Below are 26,023 nucleotides of genomic sequence, written 5' to 3' on the forward strand. Positions count from 1 at the left end.
AAGCTAGGGGAAACAATGCAACCACACCAATATTATCCTATGCATCCCTCCACTCTCCACAACCGCTCACGAACTATGCGGTCACACTCGCACTCACAATACCGAGAGACTCTGCAAGTGAAATGCATTTCGGACAGCTTTCGGATCGGCTATCGAAATTGCGACTCATAATTATCAATTCATTGTGTAAGGATATTTAAAAATAAAAAAATTATAGGAGGTTATGTCCAAGATACGACCGCATTGTTGACGTAGAACTACGCTGTTATTTTATATAAGTCGCTTGTTTATACCTTCGAATATTATTCTATAATGCTGTGAAATTTTAGAAACAACTGCTTAGTAGAATAATCTCTAAAATAGTAATGTCTAAAAGGAATCGCACCTCTAGGCATCATTCGTAGAACGCAAACCAAGCGCCAAACAAGCGTTCGCCATAGCATGCATACAGGGCCATACATTGGTGGCTTGAAACTACTAGGAATATAAACCCTTCTTATCATTTTGCGCTATTCTCAAAAGAAACGCTTCTGTTAATATTACTGGTCTCGAAAAAAGTTGCATTACTTTCTCATGCTCGAGAGAAACGCAGCTGTCACCCTTAGTGGAGGAAGTTTTGCCACTGGCGAGCGAAATTTAATCACATACAAAATTCCAGAACAACATCTACTTTCTTTGTGACTAAACAAGCGAAATAAACTCTTTTTGTTAATAAAAACCTCGAAAACAGTAGCAATGCTTCATTATGATCAATATTAGCGCAAATGCAATCCTAGTTGAAGGCAGTTTTGCGACTGGCACGCGAACCCAATTAACTTATAACATTCCAGTAAGACATTCAATATGTTTGGTTTTCCCCAAATATTTTTTTGGCGCACAACCTTTACGCCTGATTCGCCATAACATCAGTTTATTGCATTGATGCATTCTCAAAGGCTCCAACGAAGCCCTTTTGATGACGGAAAACAAACAATGTTAACTGCTTGGAAAAAGACTGAATTATGCCACACAGCTTGTACTCTGCTGTAACACCCATCGATGCGAATTCGCTGATGAGTTTGTCAAGAGCGACCGCCTTCACCACCAGCGGGGGAAGCTTGATTTTGGTTGCTGCCTGGGTAATGGCGTTTACATTTTCGACCGACGCGCCGAAATCGCCTACTTCGATGTTGTTCGATGCGGTGTCACACTCGCGAAGGCTCGGTTCAGTGCGAGCGCTTTTCACTGCACCAACATCGCGTGCATCATTAGATGACGCTTGCCTCGAAATTTTATTGCCCCTGGCAATGCGTTCGTTTTTTGCAGGGCTCAAGCCTGCCTTCCTTTCTTCTTGCTCATCACACACTACGCGAAGCGTCCAATTTATGACGCGGAAAGAAAAGCACACAATACGAATAACGCTAAAAACGTACAGAAAAACAAAACGACGATATCCAAGTTCGATTACCACTGGTGGGGTCCAATCTTAGATCGAAGCGCAGCGAAAGCAAAGTGAACTGGATTGCTCAACAGTCTGATTCCGAATGAAAGTTTGCCTTTTTTTTTTTTTTTTTTAAAGCTTAAAGTTCATTTATTTGAGGATTTTTTAAAATTACAAAATTTGGTTTACAGATCAATTTCTCAGCCTTAGGGGCCCGGCATCTTTGGTACATTTTGGATTTACTAATTGTTTGAAATTTTTGGTTGTGAGCCTAGTTTACATATGATCCCGTAAAGAGGGATGTATTAATTATTAATTTGAAAAATTTGATAACCTACCTAACTAAAATCTAATTAAAAATTTGAAAACTATGGGACCAGTTCCCGGATGATTGCGTGCGGAGACTGCTGGCAAGATCCCCTGAACCTAGACAGGATTTGAGATTTTCGTTCTTCCAGCACCTGAAGACCAGACAGACGGTGGATCTCAGTATTTCGGGTCCTTGGTGGACTATCCAGGATCATCCGAAGGATCTTGTTCTGGATGATCTGCAGCTTCTGATGATGGCAATTTGCACATCCCTCCCAGATTGGCAAACCATATTCGATCGCCGGTAGAATGATCTGTTTATGTATCGCAAGCTTGTTTCTTTGCGACAGAGTGGATTTTCGCGTGATGAGCGGGTATAGCGACTTAATGAGTTTGGAACACTTCGTGGATATTTTTTTCACATGGGATGCAAAGTTCAAATTCCTGTCCAGGGTGAGACCAAGGTAGACAACCTCACTCGACCAATTAATGGGAGTGTTGCTGAGGTGGACGTTCACATCATCAGGTGGAACAAATCGTGGTGATTTTGAGTGCGGAAATATAATGGTCTGTGTTTTCGCCGCGTTGATGCGAATCTTCCAGAATGTTAAGTAGTCGGACAGGACATCCAGGCCTCTCTGTAATCTCCTGACTAGCGGACGTATCACTCGACCCCTGTAGATGATGGCGGTTTCATCAGCGAACATCGACAGCACACCATCATCAGGTAGGGGAGGAACATCCGAAGTAAAGACATTGAACAGGATAGGACCTAGGAGGCTACCCTGAGGAACTCCCGCGATAACGTTGAACGTATCGGAGAGCGCGTTGTTCAGAGAGACCTGAAAAGTTCTATCCGAAAGATAGTTACCGATTATCTTGACTAGAAAGATCGGAAAGTTGAAACGGTGTAGCTTGAACACAAGACCATTGTGCCAGACATTGTCAAACGCCTTTTCGACGTCCAACAATGCCATGGCAGATGTTTTGGATACGGACTTGTTCCGCCTGATGATGTTCGTGACTCGTGCAAGCTGGTGGAGTGTGGAATAACCTTTCCTAAAACCAAACTGTTCACGGAAGAAGATGTTGTTCTGGTTTGCGAAATCCAGCAAACGACTGAGAATCAGCTTTTCAAATAACTTCGAGATGGACGACAAGAGGCTGATGGGGCGATGGCTTTTGGCGCTGGTAGGGTCTTTACCAGGCTTATGTATGGAAATTACTTTGGCCAACTTCCAGCGAGAAGGGAAGTAACCAAGTTCAAAGCATTTGTTAAAAATCGTGGCCAAGTGCGCAAAGAAGCGAATGCTCAAGTTTTTCAACTCGAGGTTGAGCGCACTGTCAAACCCGGCAGCCTTCATATTTCTCGTGTTACGTACCGCAGCTATCGCCTCATCAGCCGTTATTCTCGATTCCTCGGGTAGAACGATGGGGATTTCAGCGACACTAGCCACAACCTCCTCGACGATAGGCTCGTGGGGACTCACCATGGAGCGACCAATATTATGAGATTCCACGAAGTGTTGACCAAGCGCATTCGCCTTTTCGGCAGATGTAATAAGCAGAGATGAAAACGAATCCGATGATCTGAGTGGAGGAACGGGTCGCGGTTTGTTTTTTAGGATCTTGGCAGTTTTCCAAAAAGGTTTAGCGTAATCTGGGAGGGAGCGAAGATGATTTGAGAAATGTTCGTTTTTGAGATCAACCATCCTGGCATGGATGATTTTCTTGAGACGGTTGCAGTTGGTCTTCAGGTGGGGAAGGCCAGTACGTTGGTACTGGCGTCTGATGGTGTTGCGGAGTCTAATTAAATTTTTAGTTATCCTGTCAAGGTTCAGGGGATTACTCACCAGTCTTAAAGTCGGAACGTGCCGGTCTCTAGCCCTGGAGATTGCCACGTCGATGGTCTGAAGACACTGATCGATGTCGTCGGTTGACTCAGGTACGAAGTCGTAGTCGATCTCGGTGTCCACGCACTGCTGGAACTGTGACCAGTCGACTCGGTGGTAGTTGCGTCGCGAAACCTGGAATCTGTTGGCGGAGGAGCCCACTTCAATTACCACCGGGTAGTGGTCAGAACAGAGTTCCTGATGGACGACAGGCTCCGAGATGTTAATCGTGTTTGTGATGAATATGTCAATGGTCGCATGAACACCGGACCGGCTCAGCCGGGTGGGACCGTCCGGACTCAGAATGGTGTACTGTGCTTCTTGTAGATCGTTGTGCAGGATCAAACCGTTCTGGTTACTACGGCTGTTGCCCCACGCATGATGCTTCGCATTTAAGTCGCCACCGATGATGAACTGCTGTCGCCGCCGGGTCAGTTTGATGATGTCACTTCGAAGAATTGCTGCCGAGCCGTCCCGTGCATTTGATTGTCTGGGGCAGTAAGCTGCTACTATGGTGAGGGGACCGACGGGGGTCAGAGACTTCCACCCCTACGGCCTCGATGATTTTCAGCTCAAAGGTTGGAAGCAGCTGACAGCAAATATTTCGCCTTAGTGCGATGGCCACGCCACCACCCCTGGAGCTGGTCCTATCAAGCCTCACGAGCCGGAAATCTGGTAGGAAGACGTTTATACCGGGCTTAAGGTGCGTTTCCGTGATAATTATAACGTCTATCTTGTGGTCGTTGAGAAAGTCAACGAGCTCCATGGCTTTGCTCTTGAGCGAGCAAGCGTTCCAGTTAGCTATACGTAGGATGTTACGGTCCATACTTGGAGACGAGGGCAAGAACAGCCTCAAGCTGTTCATTCAAAGTCTTGCATGTGCGTTGAATCCTGATGACCTCGGAGACTAGCAGAACAAGCTCCTTATCATTCAAAGGTGCGCCCTCAGCGGTCGTGCCGGATGTAACACGCGAGTACGACAGACCCGGGAGGGGGGTTTGATTCTGCTGAGATGCTACGTCCATGAGCCGATGCTGCACTGAGGAGCCGCTAGGAACCACTTGGTTGCTTGCGGTGGGGGCGGTGGGCTCGCTACGGTTCCGTACATTGTTGAGTGGAAGAGGGGGCAGATTTGGAGCTGCACGGCGTTGTTGAAGTGCGGGAAATTGCGCATCGTTGACTGCTGGTGGACGTGGGTTGCGCTTTCGTCCTGGTTGGTTATTGACGGAGGCACGCTTTCGGATCTCAATATACTCCGCCCTCTTCGGACACGTACTGCTGGTGGGTTTGTGACCAGCTCCGCAGTTCGCGCAGACAGGGACACCGTCCTTCATGTGTTGACAACCATCAGCATCGTGGGTTTTGCCGCAATTAATGCAGCGGGATGCCATGTGGCAGTTTCGTGTGCCATGCCCAAACATGAAACAATTCGAGCATTGGGTAACGTCTCTGTGGACCGGTTTGTAGCGATCCCACACAACAGCGATATAGAAGAGCTCCCGAATATTCTGGAGGTCCTTCAGGCATGTCGAGTTCTTGGCGAAATGAACGAGATAAAGTTGGTCACGGTACGTCCGGGTTTGGTCGTGCCGTTCATTTTAAAAATCTGAACTGGCTTGAGCCCGTTTTTCTCGAGTTCAGCCGATAATTCCTTGGAATCCATATCGTGGAGACCGCGGAGCACCACCTTGAGCGGTTTCTCAGCCTCGATGTCGTGAGAGAAATATTCACAATTCCGCTGTTTCAGTATCTCCAGCACGGCCTTGTGGTGACTCATGCCAGGGACCATCAACTTGAAGCCCTCCGTGCTACGGCGGATGGTGCACCTCAAACCCTTCTCGATGAAAAAGGCAATTCGAGCATGAAGCCCCTCCGGGAAGCCTTTCACATAGATCGGCGGCAGTTTCTCCTTTTTTTTCCAATTTCGGTTCGTCACCATTCTCAAGAACAGCATATCGATTGTTCACCAGCAGCTTCTTAGCCGACGGATCAGGAGATTCCTCCGATAGTTCGGCGACGTTTGTAGACCGGGAGCGCATCCCGTTGCTGCTACCACTTGCGCCAGCGCGCGTTTTGCCTGCGGCTTGATTCATGGGGACGTCGACGTCCAGCGCGAGGGAACTAACACTTTTACTTTTCTTTTTTTTTTTTTTTTTACTAGACACACGAGCTAAAACACGTCGTTACTGCTCAACACAACAGCAGAGAGTGAAAGTTTTCCTCAGCGAGATCCACTGTTTATACTCTAGGCAAGTATTCCCCTTAATTCTTCTACTTTTCCTTTGTTCACGGAGACTTTAAATCCTACGATTTCCCCTCCGTTGGTCGTCGATAAGTTGCTCGTTATTGAAAGCTCTGTTCGGGAAAGCACACAAATGGACAGAACAAATGCATGAGAAAATGGAAACGCTTAAAGATTTCATGAATTTTAACCATTTACAAACCAGGGGATTCTAACGTATAGCATATTAAACAAATCTTACGGAATTTCCGATTCGTTTAGTATGTAAATCGCCAAAATCCGGCGAAAATAATTATTAACGTTAACTTTATTTCATAAAAACGTGATCTGTTTTCTGATTTGGCACCCTTAATGAAAGACGTAGTTCTACGTCTAAAACTTAGCTGGAATGTTGATTCTCTCGACATTGTTGATCCGGTTCCCGGAATAAATCGCCACAGAAAACGACTGCAACAGAAACCACCGCTTATAAAATGTGTAGTAGGCTATAAATATTGTGGCGCGGTATTGTATTTCAAAACAAGAATTAACCGGGCAAACGTATCGCCCCAGGCAAACGTAACGCCCCGGGCAGACGTATACCGTCCGACGCTCGCTAGAGCTCGGTCGGACATTGCTAAAGGATCGTATCCTATGTTTCAAACTAACCGGGCAATCAGTGGATCCCAGGTTTGCGTGCGAGACACCGCCGCTTCCGACGGCGGGTCGGCGGTGGACTCGGATTGCGTCATCTTGGCGGCATGGGCCGCCTCGATTCCTTATCCTCGCCAAATGGGGACTTCGTCCCCATTACATTGTCCTCAGAATAAATTTCGAAAAACGAGAACAAGAGAATAAATTTATAATAGAAATGTGAGGCACATGATGTTTTTCCCGCGCCAAATATTTCTAGCCTACTACACTTTTTCTAAGCGGTTGTTTCTGTTGCAGTTGTTTACTGTGGCGATTTATTCCGGTCACCGTTGATCCATCGTCTCGGTGGCAGAATAAGGTTGATTCCCTCCTCGATGTAACACCGCCACTACCACAACCAAAGCACATGCGCCAAAACGCTCACTACAAAACCGCCTAGTTTTTCTCGGAACTGAAACGTATTAAACCACCATACGACGGAAAAAAACCAAACGCGGAGCAATGAAAAACTCATCCGCACCCGACGACTGTTCAATCGAGACTCCTAAATACTTGTATCCTAGGATCATTGTTAAAACTAAAACAAAAAGTTAGACTGTGTCTTTGATCTTTGTTTAAAACATGTAAATTTTAACATTCATTTCCTCGTATACCATTAGACAGGAGCAATATGGGTTGATGGCAGAAAAACTTCGAAAAACTCGTTCAACCAACCAATGAATATCTGTTCTACAACTGTTAAGATTTTCTTTAAAATTCGTATAGTCAGCTTCAGTCAAGTGTACAGAAGTAACCGAGTAAAAACTACATCGTTTTCCTCACATAGCTGAGCAAAAAAAAACAAGACTTCGAGAATTGCTTCGAATTTTGTTGACAGCATTTATAATACTTATACAGTATCTTGAAAGCTTCAAATAAAAACATGTGTTCATTAATTGGAGCCGACTTTTAGACCATTTCGACCCCCAAATGCAGTTTTAGTTTATGTCGACCCTTGCGAAATCGATACAATTTGAAAATCCCAGGTTTCACTGATTGTTGAATTACAACAGATGATAATGTGCCGCGATTCCCTTCTTCCTTGCATTTTATCAGATTTTAAAATTCTCCTCAAGAACATCAATTCAAAGACTCCTAGCTTTGGCTGGACATATACTAAAATTGGAACGATACAGAGAAGATTAGCATGGCCCTGCGCAAGCATGACACGCAAAATCGTGAAGCGTTCCACATTTTTCATACAACGAGGGGAAAAAATCAAGCGTTCCTTAAAGGAACGTTCCAAGCGGACTTATGCAGAAATGCTTAAGAGTTCCGTTCCAACGACTCAGGACAATCCCTACTCCATTCTGCAGAACGACGAGCCTGTTGCTGACGCTCCCAATGCAGGAAGTTCCGGTACATCGCAGGGTGCCATCAGGAAAAGAAAAATTACTTCTTTTCCATCACTCCCCAGAAATAAGACCGAAACTTCCCAAGTTGGAATGAAACCTCGTATCAAACGTGCTGAGAATAGACCGAAGCAAGTACCTCCTGGTTTAAGCGGTTCTTCTACGCACCAGGGGTCCTCAGCACTCCCCGGAGCAGAACCCAACACGTCTGTTCCTTTTTCGCGGTCGAGGCAACAGTCACAATCTGGCTTGCTTGCGCTTTCTGACCTGGTGCACAACATTTTAAATGCTTTGAATATAAATGACCCTCTTAAAAGCATAGTATTATGTTTGCTTCCGATTGTGAGAACATTTTTGAAAGAAAAATGTGGTTTTTTAGCAGCGTTCATTTCCCTCGATGCCTAATTCAGTGCAAGAGGTCAAGGATTTAACCACTGTAATACAGTGGAATTGCAGAAGCATCATCCCTAAACTAGATCAATTTAAATTTTTAGTTCATAGTTCTAATTGTGATGTATTTTCCCTCTGTGAAACATGGCTTTCTTCAGCCGACGAGCTGAATTTCCACGATTTCAACATTATTCGCCTCGATCGAAATGACTCGTTTGGTGGCGTACTATTGGGGATCAAAAAATGTCACTCCTTCTATAGAGTCACTCTCCCATCGATGACAGGCATTGAAGTTGTCGCTTGCCAGACACAAATCAATGGCAAAGACCTCTGCATTGCCTCGATATTTATTCCTCCAACAACTATGGTAGGCCGCCATCAGTTTTTTGATATCATCGAGGCATTGCCGGAGCCGCGGCTAATCTTAGGTGACCTCAACTCACATGGAACAGCATGGGGATCACTCTACGATGACAACCGTGCCACTTTGATTTATGATCTGTGCGACAACTTCAAATTGACAGTTTTGAATACTGGGGAAGCAACTAGAATAGCCAACCCTCCTGCACGGGCAAGCATGCTAGACATATCACTTTGCTCTTCTTCGTTATCCCTGGATTGCACGTGGAAAGTAATCCAAGATCCCCACGGTAGTGATCACCTGCCAATAATTTTATCGATCGCCAATGAATCAGGTTCTCGTGAGTCAGTCGATATTGCGTATGACCTCACGAAAAATATTGACTGGAGAAAATTTGCAGAAATAATATTTGAAGCACTTGCTTCAATGCATGAACTTCCTCCACTCGAAGAGTATAATTTTATATCGAGTTTGATTTACGAAAGCGCACTTCAAGCTCAAAAGAAACGTGTACCTGCCACTACTTTCCGACGTCGTCCTCCATCACTTTGGTGGGACAAGGAGTGTTCAAAGGTCTACCTTGAAAAATCATCCACTTTCAAAAAATTCCGGAAAACTGGACTAGTGGAATGGTTTCGAAAGTACCAAGCTCTAGAAGCCAAACTAAAAGGTCTGATTAAAGCAAAAAAGCGTGGATATTGGCGGAAGTTCGTCAATGGTTTGTCAAGGGAGACAGCTATGAGCACTCTTTGGAATACGGCTAGGAGAATGCGTGGCTGGAACCATACAAATGAAAGTGAGGAATACTCTGATCGTTGGATTTTGAAATTTGCAAGAAAGGTTTGTCCTGATTCCGTTCCTGCACAAAGCGTCGTACGCGACATTCCGCTCCAATGCGACAATGAGAATTTTTCGATGGTAGAATTCTCAATTGCCCTCCTCTCATGTAACAATTCAGCTCCGGGGTCGGACAAGATTAAATTCAACTTGTTGAAGAATCTTCCCGACTTGGCAAAACAGCATTTGCTGAACTTGTTCAACAAGTTTCTGGAGCTGAATATTGTCCCGCATGACTGGAGACAAGTGAGAGTGATAGCCATACGAAAACCCAACAAGCCGGCTTGCGATCACAATTCGTATAGGCCGATTGCAATGTTATCCTGTATTCGTAAATTGTTAGAGAAAATAATTCTACTTCGTTTGGACAAGTGGGTTGAAGCGAACAATTTGCTGTCAAATACGCAGTTTGGCTTCCTCCGAGGTAAAGGGACGAACGATTGTCTCGCGCTGCTATCTGCTCAAATCCAAATCGCATTTGCTCGCAAAGAACAAATGGCTTCCGTTTTCCTCGATATCAAAGGGGCATTTGATTCAGTTTCCATGGAAATTCTCTCAGAGAAACTCCATAATCGTGGACTTTCACCAATTCTGAATAATTTCCTGTACAATTTATTGTCAGAAAAGCACATGTTTTACAATCATGGCAGCTTGAAATCTTCTCGATACAGTTTTATGGGCCTACCGCAAGGCTCCTGCCTAAGCCCCCTCTTGTACAGTTTTTACGTCAATGATATAGATGATTGTCTAACTAGAGATTGCACGTTGAGACAACTTGCAGACGATGGAGTTATTTCCATCACGGGTACTAATCCCGCCGTTCTGCAAAAATCCTTGCAAGATACCCTGAACAACCTGTTCACGTGGGCTCTCAAGCTGGGTATCGAATTCTCTACGGAGAAAACCGAAATGGTCGTTTTTTCTAGGAAGCACGAACCCGCCCAATTCCAACTTCACCTATCCGGTAAAACGATCAAGCACTCGATGGTTTTCAAATACCTTGGAGTATATTTTGACTCTAAATGTACCTGGGGAATACACATTGCGTATTTGAAACAGAAATGCCAGCAAAGAATGAATTTTCTCCAAACAATAACCGGAACATGGTGGGGTGCCCATCCAGGAGACCTCATTCAGTTATACAAAACAACGATATTATCAGTGTTAGAATATGGCAGTTTTTGCTTCCGATCAGCTGCCAGGATTCATATTCTCAAGCTGGAGAGAATACAATATCGTTGCTTGCGTATAGCAATGGGGTGTTTGCATTCGACACATACGATGAGTCTCGAAGTTTTGGCAGGAGTACCCCCGCTTACTCTTCGGTTCACAGAATTATCCTACAGATTTCTCATCCGTTGCAAGATCATGAATCCATTGGTGATTGATAACTTCGAAAATCTACTCCAGCTGATTCCTCAGTCAAGTTTTATGTCTTTATACCATGAGTACCTTACCCACGACGTGCACACTTCACCAGGCATCTCCAACCAAGTTTGCTTCCCATACTTTTGCAGTTCCTCTGTCATTTTTGATCTGTCCATGCGACAAAAAATCCATGGAATTCCAGATCATCTACGCTTAGATTCTATTCCGCCGATATTTTCGGCAGAATATGGGGGTAAAGTTAGATCTGATAAAAAGTTCTTTACTGACGGTTCATTCATAAACGGGTCCACTGGCTTCGGCATCTTCAATGAAAATTCCAGTGCCTCTTTCAAACTCAAAGATCCTTATTCCGTGTATGTCGCTGAAATGGGTGCGATATACTATGCTCTAGGGATCATTGAAACACTGCCCATCGACCATTATTTATTTTTTTCAGACAGTCTCAGCTCAATAGAGGCAATCCGCTCAATGAAAGTTGATAAACGCTCATCTTATTTCCTAACAAGAATAAGACATCTATTGAGTGTTTTGGTCGAAAAGTTATTCAAGATTACCTTAGCATGGGTTCCCTCTCATTGCTCGATTCCGGGTAATGAGAAAGCGGACTCGCTAGCTAAGGTGGGCGTTTCAGAAGGCACACTTTTTGAAAGGCAAATTGCTCATAACGATTTTTTTCACATTCCTCGTCAGCACACGCTCGTAAGTTGGCAGCGCATGTGGAGTGAAGATGAGTTCGGTCGTTGGTTACATACGATTATCCCTAAGGTTTCGACGAGTGCTTGGTTTAAGGGATTGAATGTAGATCGTGATTTCATTCGCGTGATATCTCGGCTCATGTCCAATCACTACAACCTAAACGCGCATCTCTATCGCATGGGGCTCGCAGCAAACAATCTTTGTGATTGTGGCGATGGCTACCACGACATCGAGCATGTTGTCTGGTCGTGTATCCGGTTCCATGCTGCTCGCTCTCAGCTCTCTAGAGCACTGAGAGAACAAGGCAGACAATCGAATATCCCCGTCCGGAATATCTTAGGTAGCCGTGATCCTGATCTTCTGCTTCATCTATACCTGTTCCTCAGAAACGCCGATGTCAACGTTTAATGATGTTTCCTTCGTTGTGTCCCCGTTTTATATCCCTCCTATCCGATCGATAAACTTTTACTTAGTCGCGGCAATACATACACACACTCTTTACAGATACACGGGCCAAAGGTTGTGCAGTCCACTGATCATTCAACAAGAGCCAAAGGTTGTACCGCTCATGACAACTCTACACGAACTGATGATTGCGCCGGCTAGTGACCATTCTATCCTGGATTCCTCGAGTCGAGAAAGACGCACCACGCAACAATATGAGGTACAGACTAGGGGGGCGTTGCTGATTAATGGTCAGCTGCATCCCAATAGGAAGTATCCCGTGTCGGCCACACGTACAGACCATTGGAGACAGCAACATCCCAATTACGAAAACACTTGTAATACTAACCTCGAGCCAACCGCGAGTAATCGATAACATATTACTAACATAGATAATAAGAAAAATTGTCAAAGTATTGGACTCCCGGCCCCGTGAGGCTAATGCCATATGAGCCTTGAAAAAAATATATATTTTGGAAAAAAAAATTCAAAGACAATACTTTCGAAGTGCATAGGAAGTCTCGTTGAATTCGTCGATGATTATCGCGTCTCAACTAAATGATTATCAACAAGTAGAATCTTCTTTTCTGCTCTCAATCACTTTTTCTTTTTTGGTCAACACTTTTCACGACCGCTGGGGTCAAAGCCGAATTAAGTAGTTTTTTCAGTCGAGTAGAAACATTGTGGTTTCACTCCGTTTAACTCATTGTTTACATTCCATTCATGTTAGACCAGCAGTCAGCAGGGTGGCATGCAAACGAATTAGGATCGAGTTCTTATCGCCATGCGTCGAATCTCGCAGCCAATCGAATTCACTTCGATTGCGGGGATGATGTCAGTTTAAATATTCATATTAATAAGATCCGATCGCTTATGTTTGCCTCCTACGCGCGAATTCAATCAAGAGTAGGGAGAAGGACCCATTCTTGGGACTGCTGGAAGGACGCGATTTGACAGGTTGTGGAAGCCAAATCGGGAGCAAATGAGCGCAAAAGTTTTGTACGAAAACGATTGGTAATTTGACTCAGAGGATGAGGAGGCAAAGTAGTCCAATAATGTTATTGCAAGTGTCAGGGTTGAAGCGGCGAAGTTAAATTTTAAAGACTGGTCGAATAGGAAAATTCTACAGGGCGACGGGATAAATTCGTCCCTGCCATCCATAATGTTTGGTCTCATGAATTTTTACTTACAAAAAAAAAACACATAGCTGCTGTGTGCTTCGACACCCTGCGGGGATTGCGTCAATTCTGAAGCAATAATGAACTCGTTATGAATATTAAAAATCCCAGCCAGCGTGGGGGAGGAAATTGGAGAAATAGCTATTGGAAACGACACTCCATGGAAGAACGAATATGATCCCTTGACGTTGCGGTTCATTTTTTCACATTTTTGTTCCCCTCTTCGCTCCAGAAGAAGCGCGATCTTTCCCGCTTTTCCTAAGCATTAGACATTAGGCAGTACTGGTAGGAAAGTTCATGAACTTGAACCAATGATGGAATTAATCCCTGGCAAGAGAAAACTTTCCACCGGAAATACTCACAAGTTAACTCAGAGCAGCGACAGCGTCGGGAGGGGAGCGAATTGGTAGGTAGCTGGAGGTAGCTGGTCCGATTGTTTGCCACGATTGTGTCGTACTCAGCCGGGGTCCAACGCTTGAAGGATGCCCTTTCTCCGCAAACACCATCCTTTCCACTTCCATTAGAAAACGTCGATTTTGTGTATACTATGCCTTGGCGGGGAATAAACAAATTTCAAATTGGATAAGCAAAACTTTTTCGAAAATTGATTGAGATAAGGGAAATTGGTATATTTAACGCGATGCTGGACTGGGGGGTAGGAGCACCTGCGCCATCGCAGACGCGTTGGCGGGGACCGCAGGAAGAACCTTCAAGCAAAGGAACGAGAAAATATTTTGAGCGATGACTTGGGCCACTGCTTGGCGGGAAATTGGAACGCTATCCAAACCAAACGATGGACGGAGGATAATCTTGGAAAGTCATTCTCTGACGAAGAGTGATGATAAAGTGATGGCTGTATTCTAGCAATCAGGCAGCAATGGATTCCGTCAATGCTTTCATTAACGGGAACAATACCATAATCGAGCAGCAAATTAGAGGAGCTTCTTGTGCTTTGTTCAATGCAAAATATGGACGATTCGTTGAGATATCGTGAAGTTTAACGCAAATATGGTGAATAAAATTGAATGAGATCGAATAATTATGTATTTTAATGAAAATGATTATGTATTTTAATAACAATAAAAATCCGACATATATCAATGAGAATGTGTTTAAATTAACAATAATATTGATTTTACAATTAATCTATAGTTGAACGGTTAACATGAATTAGTACGTTATAGAAAATTTGATCATTGGAAAGACGAAACTTTTTTTTTGTCGTTTTTTCAAATCGATATTTTAGGTGATTTTTGAAAACCCATCGCATGAAGAAGGGATGTACCGTCGATGGGGGTGAAAATGGATTATGGGGGTATAATTGGGTCAAAAATGGAGAAAGTAACTATTAGTAATACCTTGACATTGCGAACATTTTTGAAAGCTGTCAGCCGTTTAATAGGTGACATATTTCAACAACTTCCAATGCATAACTGTAGTACAAATAGGTTATTATTTAATAATTCATCAAAGTTTCATGCGCAAATAGCCATCAAATAGCACCTCAAAAAAATTTCATGCCCAGCATTATACAGAACTACTAAAATTGTAAATATTGGATAGAATTATCCTTTAAAGTTATGCCAGATGAGTCATTACTGATTTTGAACATCAAATTTTTTCCATTCGAATTTCAATATTTTCGAAATATTTCTTATTTTCACTGAGTGTGGGTAAGAATGGGTCAAGCACAAAATTGAATTCCATGCCAAACCTATATAGTGATTGTGAAATTTTCAATGAAAATTGGTAGTTTTATTCCTCATTGTAAAATATTAGACCCGTTTTTTTTAATTTTTCTATTAGGGTGCCCATTTCCATTTTAGGGTGGTCCGAAAAAAATTTTCCCCTTTTTCCAAAAATGACCTTTTTCAAAAATTTATAACTTTTGAACTACAGAACCGATTTAGATGATCGATATATCAAATTAAAGCCAATGAGCTAGTTGTTTGAAAAGAAAACCAGATTTTGTTCTCGTAATTATTGATTGTAATTGTTTTTCATAACTTACATTGTTGCGGAACTAAGGTCACCATATTCTTCAAATTTTTTCTTGAAAGCCGAGGTTTTTTTACATAATATATCCGAATATATGAGGTGTTTTTTCGTTTTCGAGTGATTTTGTAAAGTTAAGAAGTTTTCATTTTTCGTTCAATGCGACCTATGCGACTGGACAACATCTATGTGACTAAAATCCATTTTTATGCACATGTGGTATTTAACGGGTCTAATTTACGGGACAACAAAACTACCAATTTTCACGAAAATCTGAAGACCACTATATCGGTTTGACATTGACTGTATATAAACATTTCCATAGCACTTCTAGGTGAATTGACACTATTTTCATAACATTTGGTTTCGATGCATAAATTTCAATGAAAGCCGGAAAAATCAGCGATGCGGGGCTTAACGTGTTAAGCACTCGACTGTTATTTCGGACGTCAATTTTCTCTGACGTTCGAAATGTCAGAAGTAACAAACCAATCAAAACAACGCGAAGTCGTGTCATTCAGTTATTTTTAATTTTTTGTTTTTTTCGGGTTTTGTCGGGTAATCTGCCTTTAGCATGGAGTGCAGATATTTGGATTGTTGTTTAGCAGTTATTTTCAAATTCTGCTCGTGCAAGACAATTTGCCCAATGTACAAAGGCGGTCAGTCAAAATGTAACATTTTTCGGTTTCAACTTTAAACTAAAATCACGGAACAATAGTTATGATTTGTATTTCAGAGCTATTATTGACACCTAGTGGTGAAAGTAGTGATATAAATCGATTCCTTTCAAAACAATTTGCAGAACAATGTTCCAGTCTTCAGCTTCGTTTCCCACGAGTTGACGTAAATGCCCCACTTCCATTTCCATGGTCCAAAACGTAAGACGTAAGACCAACTCCAAACGCTCCAAAGATGTACCTTTGACACTTGAACGATTCTTTGATCCATCCCAAATCGAATTGAATCCTTTCCTACTGAATACCGTTCTTTTAAAATCCTCCAAGCAATCCAATAATCCCTTTTTCTTCTCTCTACAAATTAATTAGCCAATTTACAACTTGTTTGAAGTTTATGATTTTATCTTATTTTACATGTACTATTGAGTTTCGTTCGTGTTAGGTATCTTATACTGTAGTCTCTAGTCTGTGTTATTTTTATAACAATATGTACAGTGTGGTCATTTTGTGTATCAGTGTATCTTTTGAATTCAGTGTTTCATTTTAATTCGTAACATTTAAGGAATCTGAGAAATCTGAGGAATCTGAGGAAAACAGTCAAACAGTAATCATACGTCAAATATGTTTCTCTATCAAAATGTGTTTACATTGTTCTACTAAATCGAGATAATTCAACAGCTCCATGAACATTATGGAAAAAAGATTATAGTTGAGGTTCTACACTGAAAAAAACATTAAAACATTATATTAGATTTTCTCCGAATGTTATTTCATTAATGACGGATGACAAACAGTTCATACATCACAAAATGAGTAAGGAAAGTGTTTAAGGAAACAATGTTTTTCTAACAATTTTTTTATGTGCAAAACAAAACCAACGCAGACATTCTAGGTATGTGAATTTCAATACTCGTTGTGCTTCGATTATTACAGTCGACGAAAATTTGAGGAATAAAGTGCGATGTAGAATCTTTTAAGTGATTTTTGAAATACTGAAAGTTTATCAAAATTAACGCATGTAGATGTAATAAACATCATTTTGAAGCTTTAAATTTCCTGTTTTGGAATATCCTACGTACACTTTTTTATCTTTTATTTTGGTGTGTGAAGATTTAGTGGTCAAACATTTTGGAAAGAAATAAAAAAATCGATTGCTTTCGGTTTTTTCAAAGTTTATGTAGTTTATGTTTTTTTGCAGAAGAAGGCGATCTGTGACCAAAAGTGTTGAATGTCACTAAAATACAGAAAAAAAAATTGTTTTTGCTAATTAACGCATTAGAATATTCAATAAACCATATCAACCAGCATTCATGTGATTCCTTGAACGTTCATGTGTGACCTTTCCATACAGAAATATTTCTGTTTTAAAGAAAAGTTACCCTTTCGTCTTTGATGATGAATAATTCAATAAATAATAATCGCATCGCAAATCGAAAGATAGATTTGAAAATTTTTGGTACATGAAATTAGGAAAATCGAACTTGTTATGGACTATATGGTGGATGCATTAAAACATCCCAATCAATCTCTCGGAATTTTGTGGCCTTGCGTTGTCCTGATGGAACACAACACCTTTTCTGTTGGTCAATTCTGGACGCTTCTGGTCAATCGTTAGCATCAAACGATCCATTTGTTGACAGTAGAGATCTCAAGTTAGTGCATTTCACTAAAATAAAAATTAAAAAAAAAATTTAAAAATATTAATAACTTTAGGATTTTTTTTTTCTTTAAATAAATTAAGTTGAACGTATTTCACTGTTGCAGTATCGGAACCATAAACACCATTCACCAATTTCAGCGACCTGGCTTGCATTATCGCATTAATAAAAGAAAAAGTGTAAAATGTATTGATTTTTTCTCTTTGTTGACCTCCATTGTTAACACCCTGTAACTCACAACTGAATGAAACAAACAAAAAACAGCAAAAGTTTTTTTAGTGGTAAATATCACCTTTACCACCAGCCAAAATTTGAAATTGTATGATTGATGTTATGCGAGATATTGGTCACTGAGGCCAGCTACCGAGAAAATAATGGATAACTTTTTCCCCAACCTAATATTGAAGTTAAAACCATTAAAAATGCTAAATTCGTCCGCAAAAATATTGTTTTCACTGGAATCCGTCGTTGAACGTAACTAAGAGAAGTTCAATTATAACCCAAACCACACAGAGAAATGAACTCTGATTCATTTGAACGACTCGATGATGCTATGGATTATTAATTTAAATATGGATCTAATTTTGAAATGAAATTTGAATAAAATCTCACCCGAATAAGTTATGGAGCGTGAGAAAATTTTATCAGAACTGTCCATATCCTAAGCATAGGGCTTGATTCTCGAATACACTTCACGATGGAAACGAAATAAACGGCACGCCATTGAACAACGTTTTACGAGTTAGTAAAGTGTCGAAGATAATAATGAGTTTTCAGGCAGAATGAGTACTTTTCAAATAAAAAATTATTAATGAAAATTAACTTCTTCGTATCAAACTGGTATGAATGGAAAACTTTGTTTTCTTCATGTGATATAATAATCTCATACAAAAATTTCATCTGAAGATAATTTGTTATTATAATGATAAGTTTAGTGGGAAACTAATCTCGTATCCAGATGTCGACACCGTACCGTTGTCATCGCGAATACGTTTCATTCAGTTTCCACCGTGAAGTGTATTCGAAGTGTATTCGAGAATCAGGCCCATATTCTACGCTACTTTATTTTTTTTTGACGTAGGACTACGTCTTTCATTTCTATACCGGGGTGTAAAATCAAAGTTTCGAAACCGAAAGCGTTACGCCGGAGACCGAGATTTTGAGCGTTAATAGCTCCTGAACAACTGAACGAAATGGTATGATAAACACTTCATTCAAAAGATAAAATGTCTACGCGTTCTATACTTGATACTTTCTGATCCGAAAACTTGTTTCAATAGTCTTAAAATTGCTTTCAAAACAGGCTATTGAAATCACCAATCGGTATAAAAGCGAGCGCCGCTCGGAAATCCACTCAGTTCAAATTGAACAGCGATTGGAGCATGTTGTCGCTGTTGTGGTGAAGCTCTTCGTTTATCATGAAAGCGCGGATGAACGGTGTCACCAAGAGCCTGTTTGTGCACCCTAGGCCAGAAGGGAATCCGTCAGGAGGAGAGTGATGCCACAAACGGTTCCCCGGGAAGACATCGCTACACACACACATACACGCGCGGAATTCTTTCCGTTTGGATGCCATTCAGCATCGAGAAAGTTCCGGAAAGATCTAATCATTTCTGGAAAATAATCTGCCAGTTCCTCTGGGAATTTAAAAATACATTCATGTGAAAGAGTTTATTTTAATGTTTTCTAACCATGTAACACAGTGATCAAATTCATCTGCTTTTGTAATTTTTCAACCAAGTGTAATTAGCAGGAAAGCTTCTGAAGATTATTCTTTCCCATCAGTAGGATATTTCCGTATCCAATATTGTATGCGCACGCAATCGATTATTGCTCAGTCGCCGAAAGTTTCGAGCTCAGAGAGTTCGTTCTACTCTAGTTTGCCTTCCAAATTGCCATCGTAAACCACACCTTCTCTCGATTCAATCACACACAAAAAGCATACTTAAGCGATATTCTGGACACATACACGCGCAGAATTCTTTCGGTTTGGATGCCATTCAGCATCCAGAAAGTTCCGGAAAGATCTAATCATTGCTGGAAAATAATCTGCCAGTTCCTCTGGGAATTTAAAAAAAAACCTTCATGTGAAAGAGTTTATTTTAATGTTTTCTATCCATGTAACACTGTGACCAAATATTTTTCAATCAAGTGCTATTAACAGGTGGTTATCGAGTTAGTATTAACCACTGGTGGGCTTCCAGTATCGAGGAAAATGTGGAAATATCTAATCGTTGCTGGAAAATAATCTACCAGTTCCCCTTGGAATTGAAAATTACATTCAAGCGAAAGAGTTTATTTTAATGTTTTCTATCCATAAAATATCCATATAATACATTTGGTTTTGTGATTTGTCAATCAAGTGCAGTTAGCAGGAAAGCTTCTGAAGATTATTCTTCAGAACAAGGTTTTTCGTATCCTATATTGGATGCATAAAACCTTGTGCCTCCAACGTAACGCTCTCGTTTTCGAAGTCCCCCAAATATTCATTTATTCATTCATTCAGAATGGATTTTGATTCAACTTCAAACAAATGATCTCTAAATCAACGATAGTCCTACGTCACCCTTGTGGTTATACCATAGATATAACCCACTTCCTGTTTTTTATCCAAAATATATATTTTTATTAAGGCTCATATGGCGTCAACCTGACGGGGCCGGGAGTTCAATATTTCGACAATGTTTGCCTTATAAATATGTTAGTAATATGTAACCGATTACTCGCGGTTGGCTCGAGGTTAGCATTACAAGTGTTTTCGTAATTGTGATGTTGCAGTCTTCAATGATCTGTACCTGTGCCCGACACGGGATACTTCCTATTGGGATGCAGCTGACCACTAATCAGCAACGCCCCCCTAGTCTGTACCCCATATCTAGCGTGGTGCGTCTTCTCGAGGAATCCAGGATAGAATGGTCACTAGCCGGCGCAATCATCAGCTCGTGTAGAGTTGTCATGAGCGGTACAACCTTTGGCTTTTGTTGAATCATCAGTGGACTGCACAACCTTTGGTCCGTGTATCTGTAAAGAGTGTGTGTATGTATTGCCGCGACTAAGTAAAAGTTTATAGATCGGATAGGAGGGATACGAAACAGGGACACAACGAAGGGAAAATCATTAAACGTTGACATCGGCGTTTCTGAGGAACAGGTATAGATGAAGCAGAAGATCAGGATCACGGCTACCTAAGATATCCCGGACGGGGATATCCGATTGTCTGCCTTTTGCTCTCAGTGCTCTAGAGAGCTGAGAGCGAGCAGCATGGAACCGGATACACGACCAGACAATATGCTCGATGTCGTGGTAGCCATCGCCACAATCACAAAGATTGTTTGCTGCGAGCCCAATGCGATAGAGATGCGCGTTTAGGTTGTAGTGATTGGACATAAGCCGAGATATCACGCGAATGAAATCACGAACGACATTCAATCCCTTAAACCATGCTTTCGTCGAAACCTTAGGGATAATCGTGTGTAACCAACGACCGAACTCATCTTCACTCCACATGCGCTGCCAACTAACGAGTGTGTCCTGACGAGGAATGTGAAAAAATTCGTTATAAGCAATTTGCCTTTCAAAAAGTGTGCCTTCTGAAGCGCCCACCTTAGCTAGCGAGTCCGCTTTCTCATTCCCCGGAATCGAGCAATGAGAGGGAACCCATGCTAAGGTAATCTTGAATAATTTTTCGACCAAAACACTCAATAGATTCTTATTCTTGTTAGGAAATAAGATGAGCGTTTATCAACTTTCATTGAGCGGATTGCCTCTATTGAGCTGAGACTGTCTGAAAAAATAAAATAATGGTCGATGGGCAATGTTTCAATGATCCCTAAAGCGTAGTATATCGCACCCATTTCAGCGACATACACGGAACAAGGATCTTTGAGTTTGAAAGAGGCACTGGAATTTTCATTGAAGAAGAACTTTATGTCTCTTATTCTACTTTATGTCTCTTATTCAAGCGTTGGCAATTCTCCGGTTCTGAATTGTTACCTTGTAACATTACCTTTTAATTCATTACAATCAGTTCATTTTGGTGCGTACCATATATTTCGTTCTACACTGAACAAAAAAAATTAGAGGAACAGAGTGCGAGGTCGGAAAATTTGAGTGATTTTTGACATGCTGTAACTTCGCGAAAAATCAACGCATATCGATTAGATGCGCATCATTTTGAAGCTACAACTCTCAATTATTAGTATTCTTCACGAATTTTACGTTTTTTCAGGAATATTCTGGACTAACATAATTTTTTTGCTAACTAACTCAACAGCAAATCCAAAGAACCGTATCAACCTGCTTTCATTTGGTTCCAAGTACGTTCCCGTAGGACCTCCCCACACAGAGATATTTCAGTTTGAATGAAAAACTATCCCTTCGTCTTTGTTGTTAATTAATTCAATAAACAACCATCGCCCCTCAAATTGAAAGGCAGTTTTGAAAACTCCAATGAGTTCTGCACAAAAATAATTTGTTACTTTTGACGAAAAAAAAAAATTTAAATTTTTTGTATCGAATTCAATTTTAGAGTAAATTAGAGGAGCATTTAATAGCAAGTCGTATCAGAAGTAAAAAAATCTTACGCGACAAATTCGTAACTTTCGTTCTAATGCGTTTGTAGGTAGAAATATTGTAAGGAGTGATGATACTCACACATATTCATACGCATTTCCACACATACACGCTCTCTTCACCCACAAACTCATAAAGACGAAAGTTCATTCTGAGAGTCTCGTAAGGTTTTATACCTCTGGTACGATTTGCGATTAAATTATCCTCTAATTTACTCCAAACTTTTTAAAATCGTCTAGAAAAAACGGCTGAACGTATCAATATGAAACGTTCACGGATGTTTAGGGAATATACTAGGCTAAAAATGTGTCTGCAAACATCAGGACTTACTGCGATATTTGCTGAATTAAAGTAGATTTTGTAAAACACTATAAAAATCCTGTTTTTGGTATTTTTTTGAAATCGATGCAAAACATTTAAAATTTTTTTTTTCGCCAGAGTAACAAATTATCCTTATGAAGAATTTATTGGATTTTTCAAAACAGCCTTTCGTTTTGCGGTGCGATGGTTATTTATTGTATTCATCATCAAAGACGAAGGGATCATTTTTCATACAAACTGAAATATCTCTGTGTGGAAAGGTCCTACAGGAACGTTCTTGGAACCAAATGAAAGCTGGCTGATAAGGTTAATTGGATTTGCTGTTGAGTTGGTAAGCAAAAAAAATGTGTTAGTCCAGAATATTCTTGAAAAAAGAAAGAAAAATCGATTTTTCATTTCTTCCCAATATTGTTGCCACAACACCTACACACACCAAGATAAAAATATGCACGTAAAAAAAACGTAAAAACGAAAAACGTAAAAAAATACGTAAAAAATATTCTAATATCTGAAAGTTGTCGCTTCAAAATGATGTGCATCCCATCGATATACTTTGATTTTTCACAAAGTTACAGCAGCGACTTCGCACTCTGTTCCTCTAATTTTTTTGTCGAGTCTATAATGCATTTTATTTTATGAAGCATTATATTTTAACTACATTGTATGTGTATGTTGGCTCTACGTGGATATCATCAACATCTGGTCAAATCAATAGTAACTATACCAATCAATGATACTTAAGTTAAGATTATGCTTCATCATTGAACTAATTTATTCAATACAGATATCAATACAGATTTTCTGAGAAAAAAACTAAGATGAAAAAAAAATTCAGACCAAAAACACTGTTTTTATTTTGACAATCCTACCTTCTGGGAATTCTGAGAGTCTGAGTGGCAATGAAAGTATGGAAAAAACGTATCATCGAAATTAGAGAACCGACCAAATTTTCAAATTTCAGCTCAATCGGACATGCCTCAAAATGCTCCACATTTTTGATTTTTTGACAATCGAAAATCTTACAATGGGGTAGTACATGAAATCGGGGGTTCCAAAAAAAGTATTTGATGCCAAATGTCTTCAATATGCATGAAACGATATAGGTCCATTATTCCCAGAATGTCGATTTTCGACCAAATTTTTTTTCGAGTTAACACCATATCCCGACGTGTTATGCATTTTGAAGTCAATTGGCGTGGAAAAAAAATCGATTTTCCTAATTTAACGTATTGGGTTAGTATAGCATTATTGCCTTTCCGGAAACAGAAAAGCACCAAGAAAATAAGAAGACATTTTTATTGGTGGTGTTCGAACATGTTTGGATAACTGTTTTAACTGTTATTAAAAACATTTAACTTTTGAACTAATTTTGAATTATGATATTTCAACGTGTGTGTTAAGAATAAATGAAAAAACCAATCGTTTCTCTTAATGCTCATTGAGATGTCACTTTGCAAAATAGGTACAAAAATCAAATGTTTTCGGTAACCTTGATTTTCTTTGTAGTAAAATTCAGTCATTGAATCAATCTGAAACTCCAATTTCTAAATAATTATTGAAGGGCGGAAGCACACAGAAAATAACTTGCATAGGGAATGACCAAATATCACCAACGTGACTCAACAATTTTCCGCAACAACAAAGACGCACATTTGATTGCACCGAAACGAGTTCGCTCCTAAATGACGCAGCAATTCCTTAAATCACCATCGCTAACAATTCGTTCCGATCTACCGAACCGGTATTGATTGGCCGGTGAGGATAGGTGAAAGTTCACCGGCATCACCCACGCGAGCAGCGTTTATAAAATACAGACACGGCAACCGACAAAATCCTCCCTAAATTGAAGCTTCATGACGAGGCCACTTATCACACGGCCCCTTTGAACGGGATCCAGATGGATGGCTTATAAAACGCGTTTTTTCTGTAAGCCACCCACCCCGCACACATGTCCAATTTTGGTTGCCTTTTCCCTTTTATTCCCGGCACTAGGAGCCTAATTCGAATCATCGTGAATTTTTCCCAAAGCTAAGCTCGCATGACATTTGTCCATCCAAACGACAGCTTTCTGAAGTGACTGTCGATTTTGGACCCTCGTTTCTGCTATCGATTTCGGGGACTGATTTGCTCGATAAATCCGGCCAGGTAGCAACATCGACTGTCATTTTTTATCGTGTGTGTGTGTGTATATATTTGTGCGCTATTTATCGTCTACGATGAGTCACTTGAACATAATCAAGATGGATGGGACACCCTCCAGCAAAAAAAAAAAAAAAAAGAAAAAAACATTCGACCTCCACTTGTGGAGTTTGGAGCGTTTCGACAAATACTGAATTTCGATCTGTGTTTTTCCACACTTCTGGAGGTGGGGCGGAAAACAAGGGAAAAACCTGCCAAAAATTGCATGAACAAGGTATCGAGACAAATTTGAGCCTTTCCTCAGTGTCGTCTGATATACGAAACGCTCTCGGCTGTGACGCGTTGGCATCGATTTTATGTTTTTGTTGTTTCATTCTGGATGCCTTTTTCATCGAAAAGGATAATTTACAGCTTGTTGCTGGAGATGTTGCTGTTCTGAGCGGGGGTTGAAATTGCGTAGTGTGAAATTTGAAAGTTCAATGTATTCGTGGGTTTGGAGAGAGTGAGCGAGATGTGGTTAGTTCGAGCAGCTTACGAGACACATAGTTAAATACATTTAGAAACAGTCGGTGTTCTCTCTGCAATTTCGCAAATCGCCTGAATAAATTTGAGAAAAACGATAAACCTGAGTTACCACTTCTGTTGCGACACCCCTCGTGTAGCAACGCACCTTCAAACCAGCTATAAGGTCTACCTCACACACTTAAACCTTTTTTTTCTCAAACCTTAAAATTAGTTCGCTTAATCAATTGACAATCACAAAATTATAATAGATAGTTGAAAAACGTGGCTTGATTACTAGAGTGATTTATAAACGCTGAAAATCCAATTTATTAATTTCTTTGAATTATTGTATCCTATTCCGTTTGAAACTTAAAGCTTGAAGTAAGTCAGAAATCATTAAAACGGTATAAGAATTCGAATAATAATAAATTAATCGCTCAGGTCTAGGTTGATCAATTGTCTCCACTTATATTCCGTGAGGTCGTGTGAGATTCTCGAATTTAAGGTACTTTATATAATCAATGGTTCAAAATAGCCTACTAATTGTGTACCTATTCAGGTCCTATTCGATATAGTTCAGGGAACGAATGCAACGAATTCCACGAAACCCACAAACGTAAGCATCAATTAAATAACCTAAAAAAATATGTACTAAGAAACAAATGTAATTTACAGGAAAATTTTAACTCTGTGATAAAGTTTGCAAGTTATCATTTCGGAAATTGTTTCGTTTGTTGCACTCTGCAAAAACTTCATTAGAATATTTCGCGGCAGGCGATTTGTACCGAGAACACAATTTATGGCAACCATAAAGCTTAGAATATTTATCTGTTATCTACAGGGTGTTCAATAAGTTCGAATACAACTTTTCATCGTTGTATAGGTGCGCACCATGTGCATTCTGTGTATTGGTATTGGTGTCAGCTTTAGCCTTATATATGACCAATTCCAAATGAAATTGACAAATGACAAAAC

The 26,023-nt window shown here is 40.5% G+C and overlaps 1 protein-coding gene and 1 non-coding gene across 4 annotated transcripts in view; both read left to right on the forward strand.

Annotated features, from left to right (window-relative positions):
- LOC129774902 (hemicentin-1) overlaps positions 1-26,023 on the forward strand; it is a 723,141-nt gene that overhangs the window by 68,965 nt on the left and 628,153 nt on the right. The gene's annotated exons all lie outside the window — the stretch shown is intronic.
- Positions 7,630-7,733, forward strand: LOC129781046 (U6 spliceosomal RNA). Its single transcript, XR_008744077.1, has one exon. It is a non-coding gene; the product is annotated as a U6 spliceosomal RNA (small nuclear RNA).

The sequence above is a fragment of the Toxorhynchites rutilus genome, chromosome 3, assembly GCF_029784135.1.
Source record: "Toxorhynchites rutilus septentrionalis strain SRP chromosome 3, ASM2978413v1, whole genome shotgun sequence".
NCBI lineage: Eukaryota > Metazoa > Arthropoda > Insecta > Diptera > Culicidae > Toxorhynchites > Toxorhynchites rutilus.